This window comes from Osmerus eperlanus, chromosome 14, assembly GCF_963692335.1.
Source record: "Osmerus eperlanus chromosome 14, fOsmEpe2.1, whole genome shotgun sequence".
NCBI lineage: Eukaryota > Metazoa > Chordata > Actinopteri > Osmeriformes > Osmeridae > Osmerus > Osmerus eperlanus.
Window position 1 is genome coordinate 637,157 of NC_085031.1, and position 25,728 is coordinate 662,884.

The 25,728-nt window shown below is 42.2% G+C and overlaps 1 protein-coding gene and 1 long non-coding RNA gene across 2 annotated transcripts in view; one reads left to right on the plus strand and one right to left on the minus strand.

The window, feature by feature from the left end:
* Nucleotides 1-25,728, plus strand: part of dnm1a (dynamin 1a) — a 286,115-nt gene that overhangs the window by 255,413 nt on the left and 4,974 nt on the right. The gene's annotated exons all lie outside the window — the stretch shown is intronic.
* LOC134034122 (uncharacterized) overlaps nucleotides 1-25,728 on the minus strand; it is a 76,661-nt gene that overhangs the window by 13,928 nt on the left and 37,005 nt on the right. The window lies entirely within an intron of this gene.

Consider the following 25,728-nt stretch of genomic DNA (forward strand, 5'->3'; position numbering starts at 1 on the left):
TGAAATGTAGAATTAAGCAATTTTATAATGTCCCTTAATGAAAGATGGAATGGTGATAGGCTCTATGGCAGTCTCACATAGCCTAGTTGTATCAAAACAAAGAAATTGGGCAATCCTGTGTAAAAATTGCAACCTATATTATGACCTAAACTTCCCCTCAAGTTTGTTCCTTCTAGTGATATTTTTAAGCAGTTACTCATACTGCATTTCATTAATAAACAACCCCTTTGAAACAAGCTGATTCTAACAACGTTGTCACTGGCAGTATCTTAGCTGGAATCGCGATTTAAACAGTACCATCTGCAAACTGAAAATATGCCCCCAAAACGTAAATGAGCTTGAAATGTATTTACATTTAGATTTATTCACTTTATCCAAAGCAGCTTCCAAGAGAGAGCTTTACAAAAGTGCATAGGTCACTGATCATAACAACGAGACAGCCCCAAACATTGCAGGCAGCCAAAACATGAAGCATACATTGTGAAAAACCAAATAAGTGCCAAAGGGAAGAACCATAAGTGCATGTAGTTAAACAAGTTACAATTAAACAACATGAACCTCAAAAAGTGCAAGAGTGTACCTGTAGAAAAGCAATCAACAGTAAAATATTTCACAGCGAGTACAAGAATTTAAATCCGTTACAACTAACCAACAAGTCTCAATAAGAGTCATTGTGATCCTGGAGGAAACTAGCATCAGGTCCAGCAAATCATTCCTAAGTACCGTTATACTCTCGGAACAAGTGCTTCTTGAGCCTTTTCTTGAAGGTGGGGAGAAAGTCAGTGTCCCTGATGGAGGTGGGGAGTTGATTCCACCATTGGGGGGTCAGACAGGAGAAGAGCTTGTGTTGGGACCGGGCGCTCTTGAGTGGTGGGACCACCAGACAGTTGTCAGAAGAAGACCGTAGGTGGGGGTGTAAGGCTGGAGGAGAGACTTGATGTAGTCGGGTGCAGTCCCGTTCACCGCTCGGAAGGTCAGTACCAGGGTCTGGAAAACTGGCTAATATAAGAAGTTTACTAGAAGGGATCATTATGTGTCAGTAACAACGTCCCTGTCTGAAGACTAGGGGGGCATTTATACTAGTACAGTCTTTGTGACATACAAAAAATGATTAACGTAACCTTTATTGGGCCTTTTTTATTGTCCACCGTGGCTTGGGATCCATCTCAAAGCTGTGTTTGTGTTTTTAAACTTCAGCACTCCAATTAATGTGGAGTCACAAGGCTCCAGAAAATGAGGTTCTGGGTCAGTGTGCTCCTATTCCATGCCGCAGTTCGGGGTGTCTTTGAAGAACTTCTTGACTGGATGCGACGAATTTGCAGAATTTGCACTGAATGCTACCGTAAAGGAGCAAGAGGCAAACCAAATAGTTGAACAATTTGAGCTAAGCTTGTCTATATGTAGCCTTTTTCAATTAGCTAGCTAGATAATTATATTAAAACAATATGGCACAAGCTAAGCATAGCTAGCATTGTGAGGAGCATCGGAAAACTTTGCATGTGTTAGCTAATGTACAGTAATGTTATGCTAACTATTCTAACTATAATAGGAGTAATATAAAAGCATTTTGTAACAATTAATTTAAGGTGATTTTGAATTAGACGGCTCAAACATATAAGGTCCTTACTAAAGAGCGACAACGGTTTAATTTACATTTATGCATTTAGCAGACGCTTTTATCCAAAGCGACTTCCAAGAGAGAGCTTTACAAAAGAGAATAGGTCACTGATCATAACAACGAGATAGCCCCAAACATTGCGAGCAGCCAATACATGAAGCATACATTGTGGAAAACAGTTTTATATAGCGCCATTGCTGTGCATTCCATGACCGACCGTCTTAGAAAATTGAGGGCTAAGCTATTTTGGAACAAGTTTTTGTAAAACTCTCTCTTGGAAGTCGCTTTGGATAAAAGTGTCTGCTAAATGCATGTTATGAACGTTTATTTTCACAGATTCTTTTGTGGGTGATTTGTGAGACGCTTTGTGAGACGCTAAACTTTGATATCATATATGCATTTTCACTATTTCAACATAACTGTCTGGAGGCTTTAACCTATTACCTCTAGCTAGCGAAATCCTAACTTAAACAATGTTAATCTGATAGCAAATAAACAGGCTAAATAGCCTACATTTCAAACCTATACCTAATAGCATGCCCCATTCAATTTCTGCATATACATTTATGTATTTAACCCTTGTGCTGCCTTCGGGTCACATGACCCAAAGGTTCATAACGGACCATCGTTGTGTTTACCCAATTTTACCCAATACAAAAACAAATAAAAATAATTTTCTTTTAACCTTTGCAATGTGGGGGGTCTGAGACAGCCCAACGGTTAAAAGAAAATGCTTCACTTTGTTTTTGTATGAGGTAAATTTGTCGCAATACGACGGTGGGTCACAATGACTGATGGGTCAGAATGACCCCAAGATAAAACAAGGGTTAAAACTATTTCTGTAAAGAAACTCACGTTTTGAAGTAGCTATTTTCCAGGTGAAAACCAATGTGTGAAAGATGGTGGAACTTAAGATAACCCCTGGCAGACTGAGGGGCAGGTTTCCTAAGGAAGAACTGTAATATTCTGTGATGACTTGTCTTTGGAAATGAAACTCTTAAGAGTCGCATACCTTTTGGTCACATTTAACAATTTTGTATTACAATTTGTGTCATATTGCTTTGGTATGCTATACAAAGAATGTTTGCTTATGTTACACATCACCAATTGATTGCTTTTGTACATGTTTATAGTAAAGAATGAAAGACTAAATTATATGACAAATTCAGTGAAGTATTTTATTTATTAAAGCTACGTTCCTGCATATGAGAAGTCAACATTGAGTGAGAACATGCTTTAAAAAAAATCTCAATCACACTGTTGCCAGGACCCGCCCTGCTCTGCTTCTGATAGGCTTGTAACGCTAGTTAGAGCTCCTGATATGATTGGTAGGTGAAATCAATTGGCTCGAAAATATTAAACCGCATGCAAGTTCCCCAATTTATTTATATTTTTATCCTCACCGTCGCACATCCGGCACGGTGCCGGAATACTTTAAGCCCTGCGTAACGGCAACGTAACCCGTGGTACCAAAAGTAACGTATCCAGCCGACCAAGGTACGACGTCGCGGCAACGTTGTCCACGGCACCAACTGGCAACATTTACTTTATAACAATGCTACAACGTTGCAGCAACGTTGCCAGAAGGTAATATCGCATCGCCCCCCCGGCCGTTCATCCTCCGGTCGCACCTGGACCATCCACCGCCACCAGCAGTTCATCACTCAGTTCTGTGTGCTTGTTATAATTATACTAGATAACTTTTCCAGAGGTATCTCTGCTATGAGTGAGTGCAAACCGCTAACTTGATATTAGGCTACTCGGTGTAGAATGATGGTATTTTGGTGAAATGGTACCTAATGTGCTAGAAGTAGTTGGAGAGCTCACTGTCTGATGTCTCTGGTGTCAATTTTTACTCCTGTGTTACAGCTCAGGGGAACATTTCATTTATATGCATCTGTATGTTTCACTCATTGAACAAATAAATTCTAATTCTATACTGTTTTGTTCGGCTTGACGTAGCGTCCATTATCTGGGTCGTAGGTAGCTTACTTGAGAGAGGTAGCGCCTTCCAGCGAGGGGCGGAGCTTCAGCTCCATCAGGCGACACGCCCCCCAGTCTCGAACAGAGAAGACTGCTGATTTTCTTACGATTTCAAAGCCTAATTTAACATACTTGTCTGTGTTTTTTTATTTTTTTATTTGGATGGGTAGTTAATAACACATTATTCTGTGGTGTGGTGAACTTGAAACTCGTTTTTAATCCCACTTTACAGGATCTTTAAGTAAATTGGAGCCATGGTTCATAAGGTATTTGTACGTTTTCCCAAATTTTCACTGTATATTAGCCGACTGTATGGGTCACCAATGATTATTCTGTTCTCCATGAGAATTAGGGCATGTATAGCAATTCTCAGACATTTTAGGCTCATGGGGTAGAAATGCCATCACTTTGAAAATGGACAAAAGAAAAGTCCAGCTAATGGTGGCTAACTAGCTAACCAACGTCACCAATGTCACCAACCCACGCACGATTATCTATAGTAGCCTAGAACATTAGTTTAGCAGCTCGTTAAAGGTCCCATGACATGCTGTTTTTGGATGCTTCTATAGGCCTTAGTGGTCCCCTAATACAGTATCTGAAGTGTCTTTCCCGAAATTCAGCCTTGGTGCAGAATTACAGCCACTACTTGCGTCGGTTGCACAGGGGTCCGTTTTTTTAATTACATTTTTACAACTGATATTTCTGTATATTTTATATAAAAATGCACTTATTATTTATAAAGATTACATAGATTTAAAAGCATTTTTTTTTTTCTGTTCATTTACAACTCAAAATACGAGTGAAGTGTAGAATTAAATAGATGTCTTCTCATTTCCCCTGCAAGAGGCAGCCTCATAGTTGAATAAAAACGAATACATTTGGCAGACCGGTGTAAAACTTTACCTAATCTCTATGACCTAAACGTCCTTTTAAGTTTTTCCCTTCTCGTGATATTTTCAGACATTTAGCTATACTCATATTGCATTCATTCATTAATAAAGGAACCCCCTTTGAAGATTATTCTACGACGTTACCGGCAGAAGAAGATGGAATCTCGATTCAAACAGTACCATCTGCTAACTGAAAATATGCCCCCAAAAACGTAAATAAGCTTGACATTTATTTAGTGGAAAATCGCTCATTCATAAAAAGCTCACCGGTAGCGATCATTGTCAGTAACAACGCAAAATGCGATATAGCCCTGTGTGGAGAAGCTGCCCCGGTAAATTGTACTACTACAGTACAGTACTAGACTACTGCTGTGTTCGTCTTGGCGATTGCGTTGGTTGAATTGGATTTAACGTTCCGTTGTACGGTTTAGGCTGAAATTAATTATTATCATGAACAGATTGACAAAGTTTAGGCTGTGGCAATGAAGTTCAGGTTAGTAGTCAGATAGTTTCAACTATTGAAAGACTTTTGATTTAAGTAAGGGGAGTGCCGAACATGTTCTGTCGCCGTTTGACTTCCTAAACAGCTGTGTAGATGTTTTTGTAGTGTGTCTCGCGTAGGCTACAGCGTTGCAGTGAGCAACACTGGTTTGAAACCACAGGTAATGATAATTTCACCAACAAATCGTTTACTTGTAATGTAATGTCATAATAAATCCTACAACGAAAATGTATTTGTGAGGAATGTTTATTTTAACGATTGAAAACAGATGCATCATAGACCACTGTAGTATGTGTTGCCCAGGCAACAGAGGCTAATGTCATGCTTCAGTGAAATAGTAGACTACCGTTTCCGAAAGTAGATGTGGGCCTACTTCCTTAATAATATCAGCTAATATTGTACATTACATTTCACAATTGTGTTTCACATCACAAAGTAAAATGAGTAAATAGTTATCACCCTGGCCTCTTTGCTTGTGGCGTTTCTGCAGCTGCCTTGCAGTAAAGCTATAGTTAGCCTAGCTATCCCCCAAGTTAACAGATGCGAAACCAATGTTCTGCTACAGGTAGTCACGTGTGTTTTCGTGACGTAGTGACGTTAGTAACGTCAGTGACTGTGGCTAGCAAATTAGCCACCGTTAGCTTCACTTTTCGCAACAAAAACTTAACTTCAGCCTAAACCATGCAACGGAACGTAAATCACTACCAAGACGAAACTTTTGACACCTAGGTTGTCTATGTAGGTCAAATATTGACTGAGTTTTAGGGGGGCAAAAAGAATAATAATAATAATATATATGTGAGAGAACAAAGGTTGAGCCCTTGCCGAAGGCAAAGCACACCCAATTATTAGTTGCAAAATGATAAATGAGAGAAATATTCAATTTTAAATTAAAACGGGTGAAAAAGGTACAACTACTTTTTTTGCGCAAACATGTCAGCTCTCAATTGTGTGTAAGAGTGCTCTTGGGTGTGCGTAAATTCTGTTCTTACCTAGGAACAGATCCCAAATAACAAAACATTGGTGAATACCAGAATCTTCGTGAAAACTGCGTAAGTGGGGTTTAAGAACAGATTTGTTCTTAAGAACATTTGGTGAATGAGGCCCATTGAGCTGTTAGCCGTTAGTATGAGGCCAAACTACCTACCTACCAACGATAGCGGCGTATGTTCCAACCCCCTGCTAACGCTGAGGCGGCCTGTGACGTCATCCATTTGGCGACAAGCAGGCTGCTGACCCAACACCCAAATGCACTCCTCCTTCTCTCTGGTGACTTTAATCATGCCCCTCCATCCTCCACTCTACCCACATTCACCCAATATGTAACATGCCACACCAGTGTAGCAGAGAGTCAAACCGCCAACACAACCATTTCTGATCCACTCAGTAAGACACAGTACTGACCACCAGGATGACTGATTGCATTATATGACGTCTCATACAATGCTACTATCTTCTGGATAAGCCTCAAAGGGGCTGATGCCATACCTGGTGTTCCCCTCTCCAAGGGGGGGGGGAGAGCCAGCCAACGGCCCACCTTTCTCAACCTTCCTTACTCCAGAAAATCTGAATTATAAAGGATTTATCCCAAAACAGACATTTCATGGATTTACAAACATCTCTCAAAGACAATACTGCTTGTGGACACTAGAAGAACTATTGGAATTTGTGTGACAATTTATGCTTTACTTTTAAATGCTGTGTTGATGTAATTTGATGTTTTAATGAAACTTCCTTTCCGGTTATGACAGTCAATCTTGATATCAAAATTATTGTACCATACTAACAAAACTATTTCTGAACGTTGTTTTGTTATATTTTGAAGTTTAAGCATTCCATGGACATTTGAAATATTGACTTCAATCTACCGACCACTTCACACCTCTTATCTCAGGACAACGCCCGGTCAAGTAAACTGACCAATGAAAAGCTCACCCTCAAAAAGGGATACCCCGCATTTCTTGGATTATAAAAACCCAAGATGAACAATCACACCACGCTTGTTCGTAGGAATTAAACTGAAGTGAACGCCTTCATTTCTAAACTATTCCTCTCAACCTGCAAATTCACTGAGCGCCCGGAACTTTGGCAAAAGATTCCGTTGTTCTATTTTCGTTGGACGATAACGAAACCATTGACTCTACCCTTCTTCAAGCCGACAAAAGTAACTGCGATTTGCTATATTTCTTACTTGTGAACATTGGCATATTGTGGTTGAATTTGTTATGTTTGATTCTAGTTGCAAATGACTTAACCTAGCTCTCGTTAGGACTATCCTACCATCGCATAGACTGTCCAGTTGTCTCTTGAGGCCTATCTCTCTCTCTCCTCCCCTTTCCCCTCTCCATGTGCTTTCCATTGTGTATCCCGCTTCCATAACGGTATAGGACCTACTATACTGTTTTAGCCAAACTAATCCATAACTTATCTTGTATTTGTTCATCCCAATGACATTTGCTTAAAATAAATCATTGTGTATAATATTCGCGTATCCCTCCTGTTATCTGATCTGCTCTACTTTCATAGAATTCACTACTTAAGATTAGACTGATTATTACGAAGGCTATTATTCAATATTATTCAATAAGGTTTCCTCTGTCCCTTTAACAAATAAGAGGTGGTGCCCCCAAGAACTACATACTTTATTATAAATTAAGTATTGCTAATCTTAAAACGAGCAAACCCCGCTACACCAGAGACAGTAAGACACTTGACCTCTTCTTTGCCAACACCAAGGAGGCATACTCTTCATCACCTCTCCCTCCCCTGGGAAAATCTGACCACAACCTGGTGCACCTCCTGCCTATGTACAAACCTCCTGTGCAAAGGCAGCCAGCTGTGACTCGCACAGTGAAAAGATGGTCCGCAAAAGCCGAGGAGGCTCTGAAGGACTGTTTTGACTCTACTGTGTGGGAAGTATTCAGTGATGACCATGGGGAGGACATCGACAGTCTCACTCACTGCATAACAGACTGTATTAACTTCTGTGCGGAGAACACCGTACCCACCAGGGGCTTATACTACGAATCAAGATTTGGTGTTAGCGAGGTAACTTCAGGTTCAACCCAGGGTTTTCTGTACTACGACGGAGGATCACTTGTTACCGGGGTAGATCGCCATGGTAACACATGCTGAACGGCTAACCTGGTCGGGAGCAGGTTAAGTTGGAGATCAGAGATCAACCGGTATAAAAGCCCCGCCCACTAACTCATTCTTGAGGATAATGCCGTCACCGTTCATAGAAGATTCCGGCTTCCAGGTCATCCGTCATCATTCTGCTGGACCTTTCTGCAGCGTTTGATACGGTTAACCACCAGATCCTGCTCGCCAGACTTTCTGAGATGGGCATCACTGGCACTGTACTCCAGTGGATCTCATCCTACCTGTCGGGAAGATCCTACCAGGTTTCCTGGGGAGGCAAACTGTCAGGCCCTCGCCAGCTCTCCACTGGTGTCCCACAGGGCTCCGTCCTTGGACCCCTCCTCTTCTCTCTGTACACCACCTCACTTGGACCAATCATCACCTCCCATGGCTTCTCCTACCACTGCTACGCTGACGACACGCAGCTGTACCTGTCGTTCCCCCCGACCGATCCGGGGATCTCAGCTAGGATTGAGGCCTGCCTCACAGACATCTCCGCCTGGATGACCGAGCACCACCTCCAGCTGAACCTCGCCAAAACAGAACTTCTCATCATCCCGGCTAAACCCTCCATCTCCCACGATCTCTCAATCACCCTGGGATCTGCGACGGTGACCCCTTCATCCTCTGCCAGGAACCTTGGGGTTACCATGGACGACGAGCTCTCCCTCACGGCCCACATTGCTGCGGTCTCCCGGACGTGTAGATTCACCCTCTACAACATCCGGAAGATCAGGAGATACCTGTCTGAGCACTCCACCCAGCTGCTGTGCTGTCCAAGCACTTGTCCTCTCCAAGTTGGACTATTGCAACTCGCTGCTCGCTGGTCTCCCAGCATGTGCAACCCGCCCTCTTCAGAGGATTCAGAACGCAGCGGCCCGCCTGGTCTACAATCTACCCAGACGCTCCCATGTTACCCCGCTCCTCATCTCTCTCCACTGGCTACCTATCATGGCCCGTATCAGATTCAAGACCCTGGTATTGACCTTCCGAGCAGTGAACGGGACTGCACCCGTCTACATCAAGTCTCTCCTGCAGCCTTACACCCCCACCCGTCACCTACGGTCTTCTTCAGACAACCGCCTGGTGGTCCCACCGCTCAAGACCGCCCGGTCCCAACACAAGCTCTTCTCCTGTCTGGCCCCCCAGTGGTGGAATCAACTCCCCACCTCCATCAGAGACACTGACTGTCTCTCCACCTTCAAGAAAAGGCTCAAGACGCACTTGTTCCGGGAGTACAACGGTACTTAGGAATGGTTCGCTTGACCCGATGTTAGTTTCCTCAAGGATCACAATGACTCTTGCTTAGAGACTTGTTGCTCTTGTGGTTAGTGGTAACTGACTTAAATTTTTGTACTCGCTGTGATATATTGTTTTTATTATTGTTGCTTGCTTTTTTCCACAGGTACACTTGCACTTATAGCAGCATGTTGTTTAATTGTAACTTGTTTAACTACATGCTCTTATGGTTCTTCCCTTTGGCACTTATTTTGGTTGTTCACAATGTGTGCTTCATGTTTTGGCTACTCGCAATGTTTTGTGGCTATCTCGTTGTTATGATCAGTGACCTATGCACTTTGTAAAGCTCTCTCTTGGAAGTCGCTTTGGATAAAAGCGTCTGCTAAATGAATAAATGTAAATGTAAGATCCTGTGGAGCTTGGTGCGCGGATAGAAGAGCCAGAACATTTAAAGACCAACAAAACCCTTTCGCATTCCCTCAATCTATATCTTTATGAAAGATATAGATTCTCAGCAGAGGGAATTACGTATCTTTGCCAACTTCTTGAGCCGTATGTTGCCAATGCGACACATTGAAGCCGTGCGCTCACAGTCCCACAGACTATACCGTTTCGTTATTTCGCTATCTACTTTTATAGTGTGGGTGATGCGGAGAACCTGAGCAAGAACACGGTCTGCCGCGCAATTTGCAAAGGATTTTCTTCAATGGCTGTTGCCACCATATTCTGATTAATGGAGTGATGAAAAAGAGATATCCAAAGTGCCCTTTGTAAAAACTTTGGACTCTGTTGACAAAATTAAACAAGGATTTTCATTTTGTCTTCATGCAATGTTCTGATTTCCGTTCTGGAAATGTATGCACATTATATCATATTTGACAACTTAATGCATCATTTGCTCATTTAAACATACATTTACAGGAAACTAGTAATGAAAACAATATTTGACCTAATATTAGTTATCAACTGGGGAGGTTTCATGTTGATATGTTATCCCTATTCACTGGGGCAGGGCCGGAGTCGGGCCACTTTTCAGCCCCAAGACCGGCCCTTTTTTTTGTATACCAAACAGGGCCGGATGCAGCCTGCTTTGACTGTGAGTGCAGTGAACTTTTCTGGGGGGTATCATGATTACAGAAAGGGATTGTATTATTTTTTATATTGATACCATTTTTGAGACTGCTTAACGTTCCTATTAAATAAATATTTAATTTATTTGTGTCTATTCCAATATGTAATGATGGTATTCAATGACACAAATCTGTGTTCTAGAAAGAGTGGTCTGGAGTCGCAGAGGTCCCATAATATCAACTTTAATGCAGCAGTTGGAAATCAACAAGTACAGAGCTCTGGGGTTGTCTACGTTACCCTACCCGCAACAGAGTTTGGGCTGGTTCACGAAGTCCAAATGGCCATCTGTCCCTCCCCAGCATTTGTACAGTGAAATTAAAACAGAAAGATGAAAAGAGGGTTGAGCTTGATCTCTCGTGCATCAGGGAGTTGTTCTTACCTACGCGTCCCACCTGCTCGGGTGCCGTCTCCACCCGGTTTCAAGGTTGTTTATGAAAATGAAGAGATAGACACAAAATACAGCCTTTTCCCCCCACTCTGTGGTCGAAACTCGTCTGGATTGTTCCTCTTTTTCCGCCCGCACCCATGACTCCCCCCGGCCTGTGTGAGACACAATGTTTAAGCCTTATCACATTTCTCAGTTCATAAGACAGAAATTTAATAAGCACAATGCATAACTTTAATCTGCACAGTATATTCTTTATTTTCCATATCAGAAATGTGCAATGTGTATGGTATAATACAATGCTCTTCACAAGTTAAATAAATGATTATTTCACTACTTTCATTGACTTTGGATGTTTCATTCACTTTTATAGCATTTTTCAAAAAGAATAAATAGGACATTGAAAGAAAGAAATGGTGAAAATCCCCACAAAAGACTCAAAATGCACAACAAAAAAGCCACAAAAAGGTATAAAAAGACCAAAACGTAGAAAAACGTTTAACAAATACATCCTTATGTGTTCTCCCTTCCCTAGGAACACAGAAAAGCCAGCATTGTTTTTTTAATTAAAAGCCTCTTATACTCTATATCGAGCCTCTTATTCTCTATATCGAGCTCCAGGGTTCTTTTATACAGGGCCCTCACATTGTCTGCTCCAACCTGAAACAAATAAAGAACATTGTCCCTTGGCAAGGCACACTTGGAGAAAGTTGGTGTCCATTTGACTACTGTGTTTCAAGGTTCATTGCTTATAATTTGTGTCTTGGCCTTGAAGTGGAGGCCCTAGGCTCAGGGGGAGGAAGACGTTCCTCTTCCTGCTGAGTTTAACACCATAGCAATTTAATCAATTGAGTCATATTTGAATTGAGCACTGTAAGGACTTGTGTCTCATGTTCAGACCACCACCATTAGCAAGTCATTACAGACACTTCAATCACAGCCACACGTTCACACACTCTCACCATCTGTGTTGCAAGTGGTAAATAAAACTAAAAAGTGTACCCCCAAAATGCTCTCTGAGCATGCAGACACAGTTTCCTGATTATCTAGGACGTCCAGAGAAAGTAAATGGCATATTTGATCAATATTCAGCAACCACATATGGCATACATACTGGCGTATGACTATTAGTTTCACTGTTACCTCTGTATGGCACAGTGGGACAACAGTGGGTGGTGGCAGCAACACCACTGTATTTCCTGTCACTGCAGAGAACAGTAATACATTTCACTCCTACAATATTCATAAATAATTGTTGAATGAACATGGTCACATAGATTACTTGAAACATACATATGCTTGAGTTTCCGAGCTGCTGCCACCAGGGTCTGAAGAAATGCCCCCTTCCACTCCTTCCATCATGGGGCGACCCTGAGAGCTGGAGAGGGCCAGCTCCTCAGCAGGAGTGAAGTCCTGTGGAGGAGGGCCCCCCAGTTTTCTTTGCCAAATTTTTCTTCCTGTTGGTTGCAAGCAATTTCATTTTTCTATAGGCCCTTTGTAGCTATACCAATATCCTACAAAAGGGACTGACTCAGGTAATTCAGCCCTGTACTTGTTGGCCTTAAAATATGTGCAAGTATTGCCTACTTACCATTTTGAATTATGGTTTTATATTTATTTTTTATTTGCTCCCACGATCGTTTGCCACTGCCAGGGTTGCAACTAAAATAATACAGCAACAAAAGTTTAACGTTATGGAATGCACACGTGTAATTATGGTCACATCTTGTGCCTGGGGCACAATATATCAATAAGTCATGTAGCTTACGCATTTACAGCGTCTGCTATTTTCTGCCAGCTTGGCAGCAGCGACTTTGTTGATTTTTGTCTGTATTATATGTCTGTATTCCTAATATGTTTGTATTACAATATTTCAAGCAGGAGGAGTAGACAAAGTTTGGAGGATTATTGTCGGCTCCTCCTGCGTGAAATATGCGGCTCTTGTTTTGTGCATGTTTGCGATTGGACATACGGTGCAAACACCGCCCCTTTATGTGAAAGCGCACGTCTCTAGATTGGAAAGATCTGGGTTGAGTTAGAGAGTTGATAACTGCTGTCGTGATACCACTTATCGTGATTGCGATTGTTATGCTTCGCGTAGCCGGGTAACTGAAAGTGATCCAGAGCATGTTGATCTTGATTCGTAGTACAGGGCCCAGGACTGTACGGTGTTTCTCTAACAGCAAACCGTGGATCGCTCCTGAAATAAAGGCCCTCCTCAAGGAGAAGAAGAGGGTCTTTAGATCAAGAAACAACAAGGAGGAGCTAAACACTGTGCAGAGGGAGCTGAGGAGGAGGATCAGGGAGGGGAAAAACGTCTACAGGATGAAGATGGAGGACCAGCTGCAGCAGAACAACATCAGCGAGGTCTGGAAGGGCCTGAAGACAATGTCTGGATATAAGGGGCCCAACCAACAGCCTATGGGGGACCAGAAGTGGGTGAATGACCTGAACTTATTTTTCAACAGATTTGATCAGCCATCCACCCCTCCACCCCCCCATCCAGTCCTCTCTGCTGCTGAAACCCCCTGTGGATTGCCACACCTCTCCTCCAGCCCCTTCCCCACAGCACTTGTCTCCCCTCCCCCACTCCTCATACACCACACTCAACGAACAGCGGCCCAACAACCCACGGCACTCAGCCCCTATCCCCCAACTTGTCCCTCACAACTGACCAGGGGTCTCATTTATAAAGCTTGCGTACGCACAAAACGGGGCTTAAAATGTGTGTACGCCACTTTCCACGCAAAGGTTGTGATTTATAAAAAACAAACTTGACGGGAGAATGTGCGGTCCTCCACGCAAACTCTGACCCTCCCGTAGGCCTACGCACATTTTGGAAGCAGTTGGAATTGGCGACGCAGATGACCGTACAGTAGTCAGACTGCAGAAAGTGAATGTGGGAAGAACATTACTCGTAATATTTATATATTTTGTTTTCCTTACACACGCTTTTTTCACTCAATTTCATAATTATCATGAAGATTAAATCCAGCAGTGTTATTTGCGCTTGTACTGACTGATAATTGTTCCATAAACACCTTGTACAATCCAACTCAAATTTTAAATCAAAATTCAGCGCTGTATGTCTCACCATCATGTAGCGGGGTTTGCTCGTTTAAAGATAGAAATACTTAATTTATCATAAAGTCTGGGGCACCACCCTAATATTGGTTTAGGACATTAGGGAATCCTATGTTTAATATGTAATAATCAGTCTCATCTTTAGGAATGAATTCGTTCTAAGAGTAGAGCCAATCGTAACATCAGTGAACACGCACGTCAAAATATCTTTACAATGAATTTATTCAAGTAAGGTAAACAGATCTTATGAAAAGTTGGATTATGGGTTTGATATGAGAGATTGGTTTCAATGAACAGAATGAAATGGTCTAACTTAAAGAAAGGCAGAAATTGTACAGTCAGTGATTACATCCTTACAAATCATAAACAGAGCTCACGCCAATGCCATGTCGAGGAGGAAAGAGCGTTAGCCATAGTTACGTTTGATCAGGGGTTGATCAATGATGTTGAGGGCGGTTTGCGCCAAAGGTCCATTTGAAGAATCTGAAGTCACAGCGCGGCTGCGCTGGGTCATGTGACTGAGTCTGCGGGATCTCAGTGAAGTCGCATTTGGAATTGCGTTTTTGGTTCTTCTGTTGAAACGTCCCGATAGTGACATGTTCACTATGAAGTTGAATCTCAGGAGAAGCTTGGCGACGTCCTTTGGAACGCCAATCCTGATGGCGTTCATGCCATGGTCGGTTTTGCTGGAGTCAGAGATTGATGGTCATCTTAGGGCTTTATACAGTTCGAGGGAGGACCCGTCTGGGGTCAGATGTGGATTGGGGGAAGCTGGGTTCTCAACTCCCCCCTCCTTCCTTCACACCTACCAAAGGTGTGATCTGATCTTTGGCTGGTTCATTCGATGGTTCAAATATTGTTCTGGACATCTTGGTACAGTTACAAAATATAGTTGAATGATTGTTTTATTATGATAGCTTCGTGTAGATACCAAGAATGACGTGGTTATCTTTCAGGAAGAAGGAGTTGTTACTAGAATCAAGATTTCAGTGAACACAACATTAAAACAAAGTAACAAACATAACACAAATATCCCTCTCATAATTCTCCACCTTGTACTCTTGTGGTAAAGGTGAAGTCTCAAGAACTTTCCTCAAAAGTTCTGATCAAGGTATGTTCTTTGTTCAAATAGCCGCCGAAACGGATAGCAAATGGTCGCTGGAGACGTGTTGTCTAAATCAGGCCCTTTGAAGCTTGCAAGCTAGCAGGAGGGCTGATTTGGTAGATTGGGGAGGTCCCCCCCCATTCTATGGTTCCTTTGCATCGGCGTTTGGTGGGTAATCAGCATACTGAGGGTGTCACAAGGGCTGATTAGGGTTGTCTGATGTGATTGAATCACTCTTCAGGTGTGGCAAGATGTTGGCTCCGTGTGGTCTTGTGGACCTCACTACATCCCCCCGGATGTCAACTTTCATAGACCGTCGTCGATGAAACTGTTGACATGAAGACAAGAGAAGAAAGACCACAGCAGCGTAACAGCATGTCACCCCCCCTCCCCAGACATTGGCATGGCTATGAGTGATTAAGCTATGACATGACATAGGAAAAAGGTTGAGAGGAAATTATTGAAACAAAAAGAGGCACTTGAAGTGGCTTACAATGGCCGTAGCAATTGAAGCTTTGTGACTAGGGGTCTAGATGAGGGAAAAGTTGTCGGCTTTCCAATCTTTTTAAATCAAACTAGTTTCAATAAACTCATTTAGGTTATGGTTACAATTGACTGCCAAAGACGTATACAAATAACAAATAAAGTTACAAGGTAATTATAGTACATACTTTACACAATTATAGTTACTAAGTAGCTTCTTGAAGTCAACGTAACTAAACCACATTGATGAACTGCATCTAATAATGTAACTTTAGTTTGGCAACCATTGTTATTTTAAAACACAGTTAGCTGCGGGAATAGTCAATGCTTTTTTCGACAAGCTATATCGTGGCGGCATAATAGGTTACGTGTAGAAACTGCATTGTTTAGTTGCTTCTAAACAAAAGTCCTTCAGGACTAATCACTACTGTCTGTTTCCTTGAACTAGACATGTGCACCAATGTATTAGTTGGTTGGTTAATTCACTTAACCAAATAGCTACACTATTAAAATAGAAGCTATAATAAAGGCTCTTATGCTACTTTCCGTGAAGAGCTGGCCGAGGCAGATTACAACGTAAATGTCGGGGCAGCGGTGTTTCTGAGCACGCGCGTACCTCCGGTCAAACCTAGCCGCTTCCTTTGAGCTAGCTGGTCCCACACACACACGTGGTGGCGGTAGGTTACGTGTACAGAACTGCGTTGTTTAGTTGCTTCTAAACAAAAGTCCTTCAGGACTAAGCACTACTGTCTGTTTCCCTGAACTAGACATGTGCACCAACGTATTAGTTGGTTGGTTAATTCACTTAACCAAATAGCTACACTATTAAAATAGGGGCTATAATAAAGGCTCCTATGCTACTTTCCTTGAAGAGCTGGCCGAGGCAGATTACAACGTAAATGTCGGGGAAGCGGTGTTTCTGAGCACGCGCGTACCTCCGGTCAAACCTAGCTGCTTCCTTTGAGCTAGCTGGTCCCACACACACACTAGCAGCTATTTCACGAAAAACAATTGAATACGCACACAGCCACTGTAGCCTAGGCACAGTAGTATTAAATACATGGTGCTACATACAGTTAGAGCTCGCTCTATTTTAACAGTTCGTTTCACAAAAGTTACGATTGCTCATTTCAATCTATCTTAGCCTCACACGGGGCGCCATTATGTAGCGGGGTTTGCTCGTTTAAAGATAGAAATACTTAATTTATCATAAAGTCTGGGGCACCACCCTAATATTGGTTTAGGACATTAGGGAATCCTATGTTTAATATGTAATAATCAGTCTCATCTTTAGGAATGAATTCGTTCTAAGAGTAGAGCCAATCGTAACATCAGTGAACACGCACGTCAAAATATCTTTACAATGAATTTATTCAAGTAAGGTAAACAGATCTTATGAAAAGTTGGATTATGGGTTTGATATGAGAGATTGGTTTCAATGAACAGAATGAAATGGTCTAACTTAAAGAAAGGCAGAAATTGTACAGTCAGTGATTACATCCTTACAAATCATAAACAGAGCTCACGCCAATGCCATGTCGAGGAGGAACGAGCGTTAGCCATAGTTACGTTTGATCAGGGGTTGATCAATGATGTTGAGGGCGGTTTGCGCCAAAGGTCCATTTGAAGAATCTGAAGTCACAGCGCGGCTGCGCTGGGTCATGTGACTGAGTCTGCGGGATCTCAGTGAAGTCGCATTTGGAATTGCGTTTTTGGTTCTTCTGTTGAAACGTCCCGATAGTGACATGTTCACTATGAAGTTGAATCTCAGGAGAAGCTTGGCGACGTCCTTTGGAACGCCAATCCTGATGGCGTTCATGCCATGGTCGGTTTTGCTGGAGTCAGAGATTGATGGTCATCTTAGGGCTTTATACAGTTCGAGGGAGGACCCGTCTGGGGTCAGATGTGGATTGGGGGAAGCTGGGTTCTCAACTCCCCCCTCCTTCCTTCACACCTACCAAAGGTGTGATCTGATCTCTGGCTGGTTCATTCGATGGTTCAAATATTGTTCTGGACATCTTGGTACAGTTACAAAATATAGTTGAATGATTGTTTTATTATGATAGCTTCGTGTAGATACCAAGAATGACGTGGTTATCTTTCAGGAAGAAGGAGTTGTTACTAGAATCAAGATTTCAGTGAACACAACATTAAAACAAAGTAACAAACATAACACAAATATCCCTCTCATAATTCTCCACCTTGTACTCTTGTGGTAAAGGTGAAGTCTCAAGAACTTTCCTCAAAAGTTCTGATCAAGGTATGTTCTTTGTTCAAATCGCCGCCGAAACGGATAGCAAATGGTCGCTGGAGACGTGTTGTCTAAATCAGGCCCTTTGAAGCTTGCAAGCTAGCAGGAGGGCTGATTAGGTAGATTGGGGAGGTCCCCCCCCATTCTATGGTTCCTTTGCATCGGCGTTTGGTGGGTAATCAGCATACTGAGGGTGTCACAAGGGCTGATTAGGTTTGTCTGATGTGATTGAATCACTCTTCAGGTGTGGCAAGATGTTGGCTCCGTGTGGTCTTGTGGACCTCACTACAATCAGATTGTCCACTACGGGATGTAGGAGGGGGAGATGCCCGAGCCCGACTGCATCGAATACAGGATAACATCACATATCCTACCTTTAGATAACTGCAGAATACATTGTATAACTAAATATATTTCTTTAATACTGTGCATATATCATATGTCAAAAACTGGAAATACAGTCGTTAAGATCCCGCGCAATCGCTACACTCTACGTCCTCGTTATCAGTCCAGACTTCAATAGACTACTTGTTCATAACAAAACACTTTTGTTTTCAAATTGTATCTCGATTTGCGGTATCACTGGCACAGTTGACGCCACTCGCACTGTTTTTTTTTTATTGGTGATCCAACGGCCACCAAATAATGTGGTTTTCGGGCCTCCACCAATAGGTTAACAGTGTCTGAGAAGTTGTCATGTTTTTCACCATGTCATGTTTGTCATGATTCACCGTGAAGAACAATCGCATGCCAGGGTCATTAATATACTGGATTAGCATTCATGAGGTGCTTTGCATTGACCATTTATGGTTAAAAATGGGCGTGTTCAGGGCGGGGTAAAATGCAGATTCACGTACGCACACTTGTGGGTAGTCTGTGATTTATAAAGGGAACATTAGGGTCCAGCGCAGAACAGCTGTGCGGGATAGTGGAGCACATCTTCAACTTGAGCTGGGGAGAGTACCATAGCTGTGGAAAACGAGCTGCGTGGTACCAGTCCCAAAGACCCCGCGACCCAAGGACTTCAACAGCTTCAGACCGGTGGCGTTAACATCCCACCTGATGAAGACGCTAGAGAGGCTGGTCCTTGTACGTCTCCGTCCCCTGGTGAGCTCAGCTCTGGACCCCCTTCAGTTCGCCTACCAATCTGGCATCGGGGTGGATGACGCTGTCATCTACCTGCTACTCAGATGCCTTTCTCATCTGGAAAAGGCTGGAAGCACCGTGAGAATCAATTTTTTAAATTTCTCCAGTGCCTTTAACACCATCCCACCGTTACTTCTGAGGGACAAGCTGGAGCAGGCCGGAGTGGACCACCACCTCACTACATGGATCTTGGACTACCTCACCAATCGTTCACAGTAAGTGCGGATACGGGAGCTTGAGTCCGACCTGGTGTAATTTCTGTTCACCATCTACACCTCGGACTTCAGATACAACTCTGCTAACTGCCACCTGCAAAAGTTCTCTGATGACTCTGCCATCGTCGGCATAATTTCCACCGGTGATGACAGAGAATATGAATGGTGCCAGCGGAACCGCCTCCAGATCAACTCTGGCAAAACCAAAGAGCCGGTGGTGAACTTCTGCCGGGATAAACACTCTCCTCCGGTACCAGTGAACATCCAGGGAATGGTCATTGAGATCATGAGATCTTATAAGTACCTGGGTGTTCACTTGAACAACAAACTAGACTGGACTGATCACACTCATGCGATCTACAAAAAGGGACAGAGCAGACTCTACGTGCTGAGGAGACTGTGGTCTTTTGGAGTGTAGGGAGCACTCCTGAGGACCTTCTTTGACTCGGTGGTAGCATCAGCCATCTTCTATGGAGTGGCCTGCTGGGGTAGCAGCATCTCGGCGGCTGACAGGAGGAGACTGAACAAGCTAGTCAAGAAGGCCAGCAGTGTGCTAGGGTGTCCACTGGATAGTGGAGGTGGTGGGAGCCAGGAGGATGACTGCTAAGCTATTGTAGTGAGGTCCACAAGACCACACGGAGCCAACATCTTGCCACACCTGAAGAGTGATTCAATCACATCAGACAACCCTAATCAGCCCTTGTGACACCCTCAGTATGCTGATTACCCACCAAACGCTGATGCAAAGGAACCATAGAATGGGGGGGGGACCTCCCCAATCTACCAAATCAGCCCTCCTGCTAGCTTGCAAGCTTCAAAGGGCCTGATTTAGACAACACGTCTCCAGCGACCATTTGCTATCCGTTTCGGCGGCGATTTGAACAAAGAACATACCTTGATCAGAACTTTTGAGGAAAGTTCTTGAGACTTCACCTTTACCACAAGAGTACAAGGTGGAGAATTATGATAGGGATATTTGTGTTATGTTTGTTACTTTGTTTTAATGTTGTGTTCACTGAAATCTTGATTCTAGTAACAACTCCTTCTTCCTGAAAGATAACCACGTCATTCTTGGTATCTACACGAAGCTATCATAATAAAACAATCATTCAACTATATTTTGTAACTGTACCAAGATGTCCAGAACAATATTTGAACCATCGAATGAACCAGCCAGAGATCAGATCACACCTTTGGTAGGTGTGAAGGAAGGAGGGGGGAGTTGAGAACCCAGCTTCCCCCAATCCACATCTGACCCCAGACGGGTCCTCCCTCGAACTGTATAAAGCCCTAAGATGACCATCAATCTCTGACTCCAGCGAAACCGACCATGGCATGAACGCCATCAGGATTGGCGTTCCAAAGGACGTCGCCAAGCTTCTCTTGAGATTCAACTTCATAGTGAACGCGTCACTATCGGGACGTTTCAACAGAAGAACCAAAAACGCAATTCCAAATGCGACTTCACTGAGATCCCGCAGACTCAGTCACATGACCCAGCGCAGCCGCGCTGTGACTTCAGATTCTTCAAATGGACCTTTGGCGCAAACCGCCCTCAACATCATTGATCAACCCCTGATCAAACGTAACTATGGCTAACGCTCTTTCCTCCTCGACATGGCATTGGCGTGAGCTCTGTTTATGATTTGTAAGGATGTAATCACTGACTGTACAATTTCTGCCTTTCTTTAAGTTAGACCATTTCATTCTGTTCATTGAAACCAATCTCTCATATCAAACCCATAATCCAACTTTTTATAAGATCTGTTTACCTTACTTGAATAAATTCATTGTAAAGATATTTTGACGTGCGTGTTCACTGATGTTACGATTGGCTCTACTCTTAGAACGAATTCATTCCTAAAGATGAGACTGATTATTACATATTAAACATAGGATTCCCTAATGTCCTAAACCAATATTAGGGTGGTGCCCCAGACTTTATGATAAATTAAGTATTTCTATCTTTAAACGAGCAAACCCCGCTACACTATCATCCCTGATGGACAACACCTCCCACCCCATGTGGGATGCCCTGGCAGCTGTAAGCAGCTCCTTCAGCCACCGGCTGATTCACCCCCGGTGTGTGAAGGAGAGGTACTGCAGGTCCTTCCTTCCTGCTGTTGTCAGGCTGTACAACCAGCTGTACTCCCAGTAGACCACCAAACACAAAATCTGTGCAATATATTTAATTATTTAAGTACTCAGTCATATTATTCTTATTTTGCTACATTGTTGTTCTTGCACTATTTTGTTCTTTTTACTCTTGTTTGTAGTTTGCACTATCTCTGCGCTGCTGTAATCCTGCGAATTTCCCCATTGTGGGACTAATAAAGGATTATCTTATCTTAATTGTGTTACTTGAATCTGCGAATCGACTCAGTGAACGTCTTAAATAATTTTTCCACTTGCATAGCTAGTTACAGCTGAAAAAAACAACGAATAACGCCCATGGTGATGTTATCACAGATAACATAGCTAGCTACATCCACATGCAAATGTTTCAACTATGTGAGTCTCTTACACTAAGGGAAATGACAAAAGAATCCTGCTTAATTCAACATTACACTTCACTCTTAGTATTTTGAAGTGTAAATGATCAGCAACAAATTTATGCTTTTTAATATATGCCATCTTCATAAATAATAAGTATGCATACTTATTTAAAATATACAGAAATATCAGTAAACAAAACGGACCCATCTGCATCCGACGCAAGCACACCTCACAATTTCCCCAGAAATTGTACCTTCTCTAGTTATAAATATAATGCATCATCAGTATTGGTATACAACATCAGAAGTCTTCATGAGTCATTACGAGTGTCTATAGCTATGCTTGTACTCCATTATATCTGTATGGTAATTAAGTACGAGGACATGTATAATGCTGTTTAATGCTTTATGCATATGGACTTTAAATATACTGTTAACCAAAATTCTGTTCTTGAACCTGGATCAAAATAATAGCTTTTGTTATAGCAGCTTGTATTATTTTTAAACAAATCCGAAATGGGGAAACTAGCACCTCACTTTTTGCCAGCACCCTATGGAAAATATGTCATTCACCTATCATTTAGCCAGGAGAACAACAAGCCACTCTATACTGCACAAGACCAGACAAGCCGGAAGTTTAACATGCTGACCATATCTTGGTTTTTTGAGCTTCAAGGAACTGAGCACTTTCCATAGAAACTAATAGTTCGCCATCATTGATGCGAGTAGGGTGAAGTGCCTTGCCCAAGGACACAACATCATTTAGAACCGGCAACCTTCTGATTAATAACCCGATTTCCTAACCGCTCAGCCATCTGATAGAGAACCAGAGAAGGTTACAATTGTGTTATTGAGAAAAACGTATTCAGTGTAAACACTGGGGTGCCACGAGATCTCGCACTATTAAAAACGTGACAATATTTCTCATCGAGTGTACACCTGTCCCACACTGGCTGCTAAATGCCCTGAAGTGCCACAAAGTGCCACGAATGGCGCAAGGCTGTTCACACTATACGCGCATTTCTCCACGCCGGTCACCAAGCCTTTCATCTCCTCTGAGCTGTCCTTTTTCACATTTAAAGCTGACATGGTACATAAACATGGCAATGGCTATATTTAGGCTACTTGTTTCTTAGCCGTCGCTACAGCATCCCAACATAATGTGGCAACATTTGTCTTTTTTGCCGTAGTCTATGTAAAATATGTGCTGTGGGTCATACAACTCTATGTGGGCCTAGGTGGCTACCTACATTACAAACCTGCTGGTTTGTAATGTAGGGATTTGGCGTCACTTCTGCTTGATTGTATGCCAGCTCGTCTATCTCATTCTTTGTTAATAGATGTCTACTGTTTAGTCATAATTGACTAATATGTCTTTTGTTATTTATACTGTTTCTATTTTAAATGTTCAATTTGTGAAACTGTGTCACACAGTTCAATTAGAAGTTAAAAGCTCATACATAGCTCATGCACAGTTTGAAGAGACTGTAAAATAGTAACGCACAAATAACATTTCTAACTGAACTACAACAAACAAACTCAAAATTGTATAAAGTTCTTTACAGAAAGTTTTATGCAAACTCGTTTTCATTTGTTGCTAGCTGATCCGAATTTGGATCAGATCAACAAATGAGGCACATTTGTTGCTAGCTGATTCGAATCTCCGTTTCACGTGCAAATTCTGGATTAATTAATTCCCTGATGAACACCTAAATTAACGTTACCGTTTCCCGTCACAATCTGTAATTTATTTTAGCAACATTCTAAGCCCTTGGGCCTTACACTCAGAAGTCAGAACTGACCAAATGCTTTTTCGCACTGAAATAAAGACAACTAATTGAAATTGTATTTGGTCTTCTTCATTGCCTACAAATAGAAATCTAATTAGTCTTTTTATTGGCCATTGTTCCTACAATTTACATGATTCACCATGTACCTTCCTGTAACTGGTGTTTCAGCAAATCTATTTCAAGATTATAGGGGGTCAATATTGGCCAAATAACCGAAACTAATTCCCCTATGGTTTGAAGGAAGATGGGAAACAAAACAGTGTATTAACATTAACCAAATAATGCCTATACCAATGGAATTACAGTTATTTGACTCAGAGCTGACTAAATCAGAGCAAGAATGGTCAAAAAATTAATCATATTGCAAATGAATGAAATCAATGAAGGTTAACTCTTACCTACTCTACCATGATTATTGTAAACCAGAGATAGAAAGCAAGAGGTGATGAAGAAGGAGTAGGACAAGCCAGAGCTGAGGAGGTCTCAGGAGATCAAGAATCCACAGAACAATGCTTCACAATTCCTTTTATACCCAAGAACAACTACAATCACACCACAATCTTGACCCTTACTTATCAACATGACTAGCAATGCTACAGTAAGTTACACAATGATGTGTGAGAGTCATCAAGTTGAGACTCCATCCAGTAACTCCATATTTTACCATATGAGAGGTGGGGGCAGGTTGATAGCCTTACAAGATCAGCCTTTCTTCTGCCCCAAGTACACCATCTCTTGGTCAAAATAGAAATTCAGAAAATTCAACAATTAATATTCATATAGGTTATTGTTCCTACATTAACATCACCTGTGACCATGCATCCTCCTGTAACTGGTGTTCCAGTAAATCTTTTTCAAGATTAGCCTTTATTCTTCTACCCTAAATCGGCCTACACATCTCTTGGTCAGTTTTTACACTTTTTTCATGAGATGCAGTTTGAACAACTCATTTACTTTTAACTGGGAATACATGAGATTACATTACATTTCACAGTTCCACATGTATAATTCACCTGGCATTAAATGAACATCTCACTGTATACAGCATCCATGCCCTGTTGTCAGAATGTGCAAATCTTTTTATATTCATTATTCTCATAATGTCAGTGTAACTGACAATTCCACACAAGCCTGTAAATAAATGAACTTGGAGAGAGAACTACCAGTAGCTACCATACATAATTCTCTGCATCCATTTCTGCGGCAGCAGTCATTAATGTCTCTTCGTCATCTTAATCATCATCATCATCCTTTAATGAAAAGCATTCTGTTGAGGGAAACTGCTACTACAAGTCGAAATAGGCACCAATTGATATTTAGACTTTGTATCATGTCGAATATGATTAAAACCATGGTGACGTCGAGGCTACAATCACAAGCGTATAGCCTAAGCAAAATATGCATTACCTGTTCATAGTATGTTTCTATATTTAATATAACATTGAACATGCTACTTCATTAAGACCACCACTTTTTCTCCTGTTATATTAACGGACAGGGGGGTTAAATGTTCAATGTATGGACTGGCTATGCATTCAAATGTATGCATTGATTCAGCAGTCTCCCACGCCAATTGTATACGCTGCTACAGCCGTGTTGCTTTTTTCCGTAATAGGCTATGTGCTCAGATTGACCATAAACACGTAATAAAACTTATATCTGAAGTGTGGTGAAGTAGGACAATGTTTTTTGTCGCCGGGTGCCATGGTGGAACCTAGTATCTGAGCTCCATTGATGTTGTCTTTTACATTTACATTTAGTCATTTAGCAGACGCTCTTATCCAGAGCGACTTACAGTAAGTACCCCCGAGGCAAGTAGGGTGAAGTGCCTCGCCCAAGGACACAACGCCATTTGGTTGGCATAGCCGGGAATCGAACTAGCAACCTTCTGATTACTAGCCCGATTCCCTAACCACTCAGCCATCTGACTCCCACTTTTAAAAGTTCTCATGCGCGCGCTTAACTCAGAGTGGACGTACTCCGAGTTGACTTAACAAATTCAAATCAGCTTTTCTGGAACCGAAAAGTCGGAGTTTCCCATTTTTGAGTAGATCAACTCAGAGTTCAGGGTTAGGCTCAGAGTTGGTTAAACCCGCTACCTGGAATACCCCCGTGTTTCACGTCACAACGCTGTGAATTGTTGGGCCCATGTCTCCAAGCCTGCAGCCAGATGAGCCTCTCTCCACTGGCCAGTAATTGGCCATGGAGTCATAAAGGAACAGACAACCTTTCAAAATCATACAGGAGAGAAGCCAGTCGGTTAAGTTTGT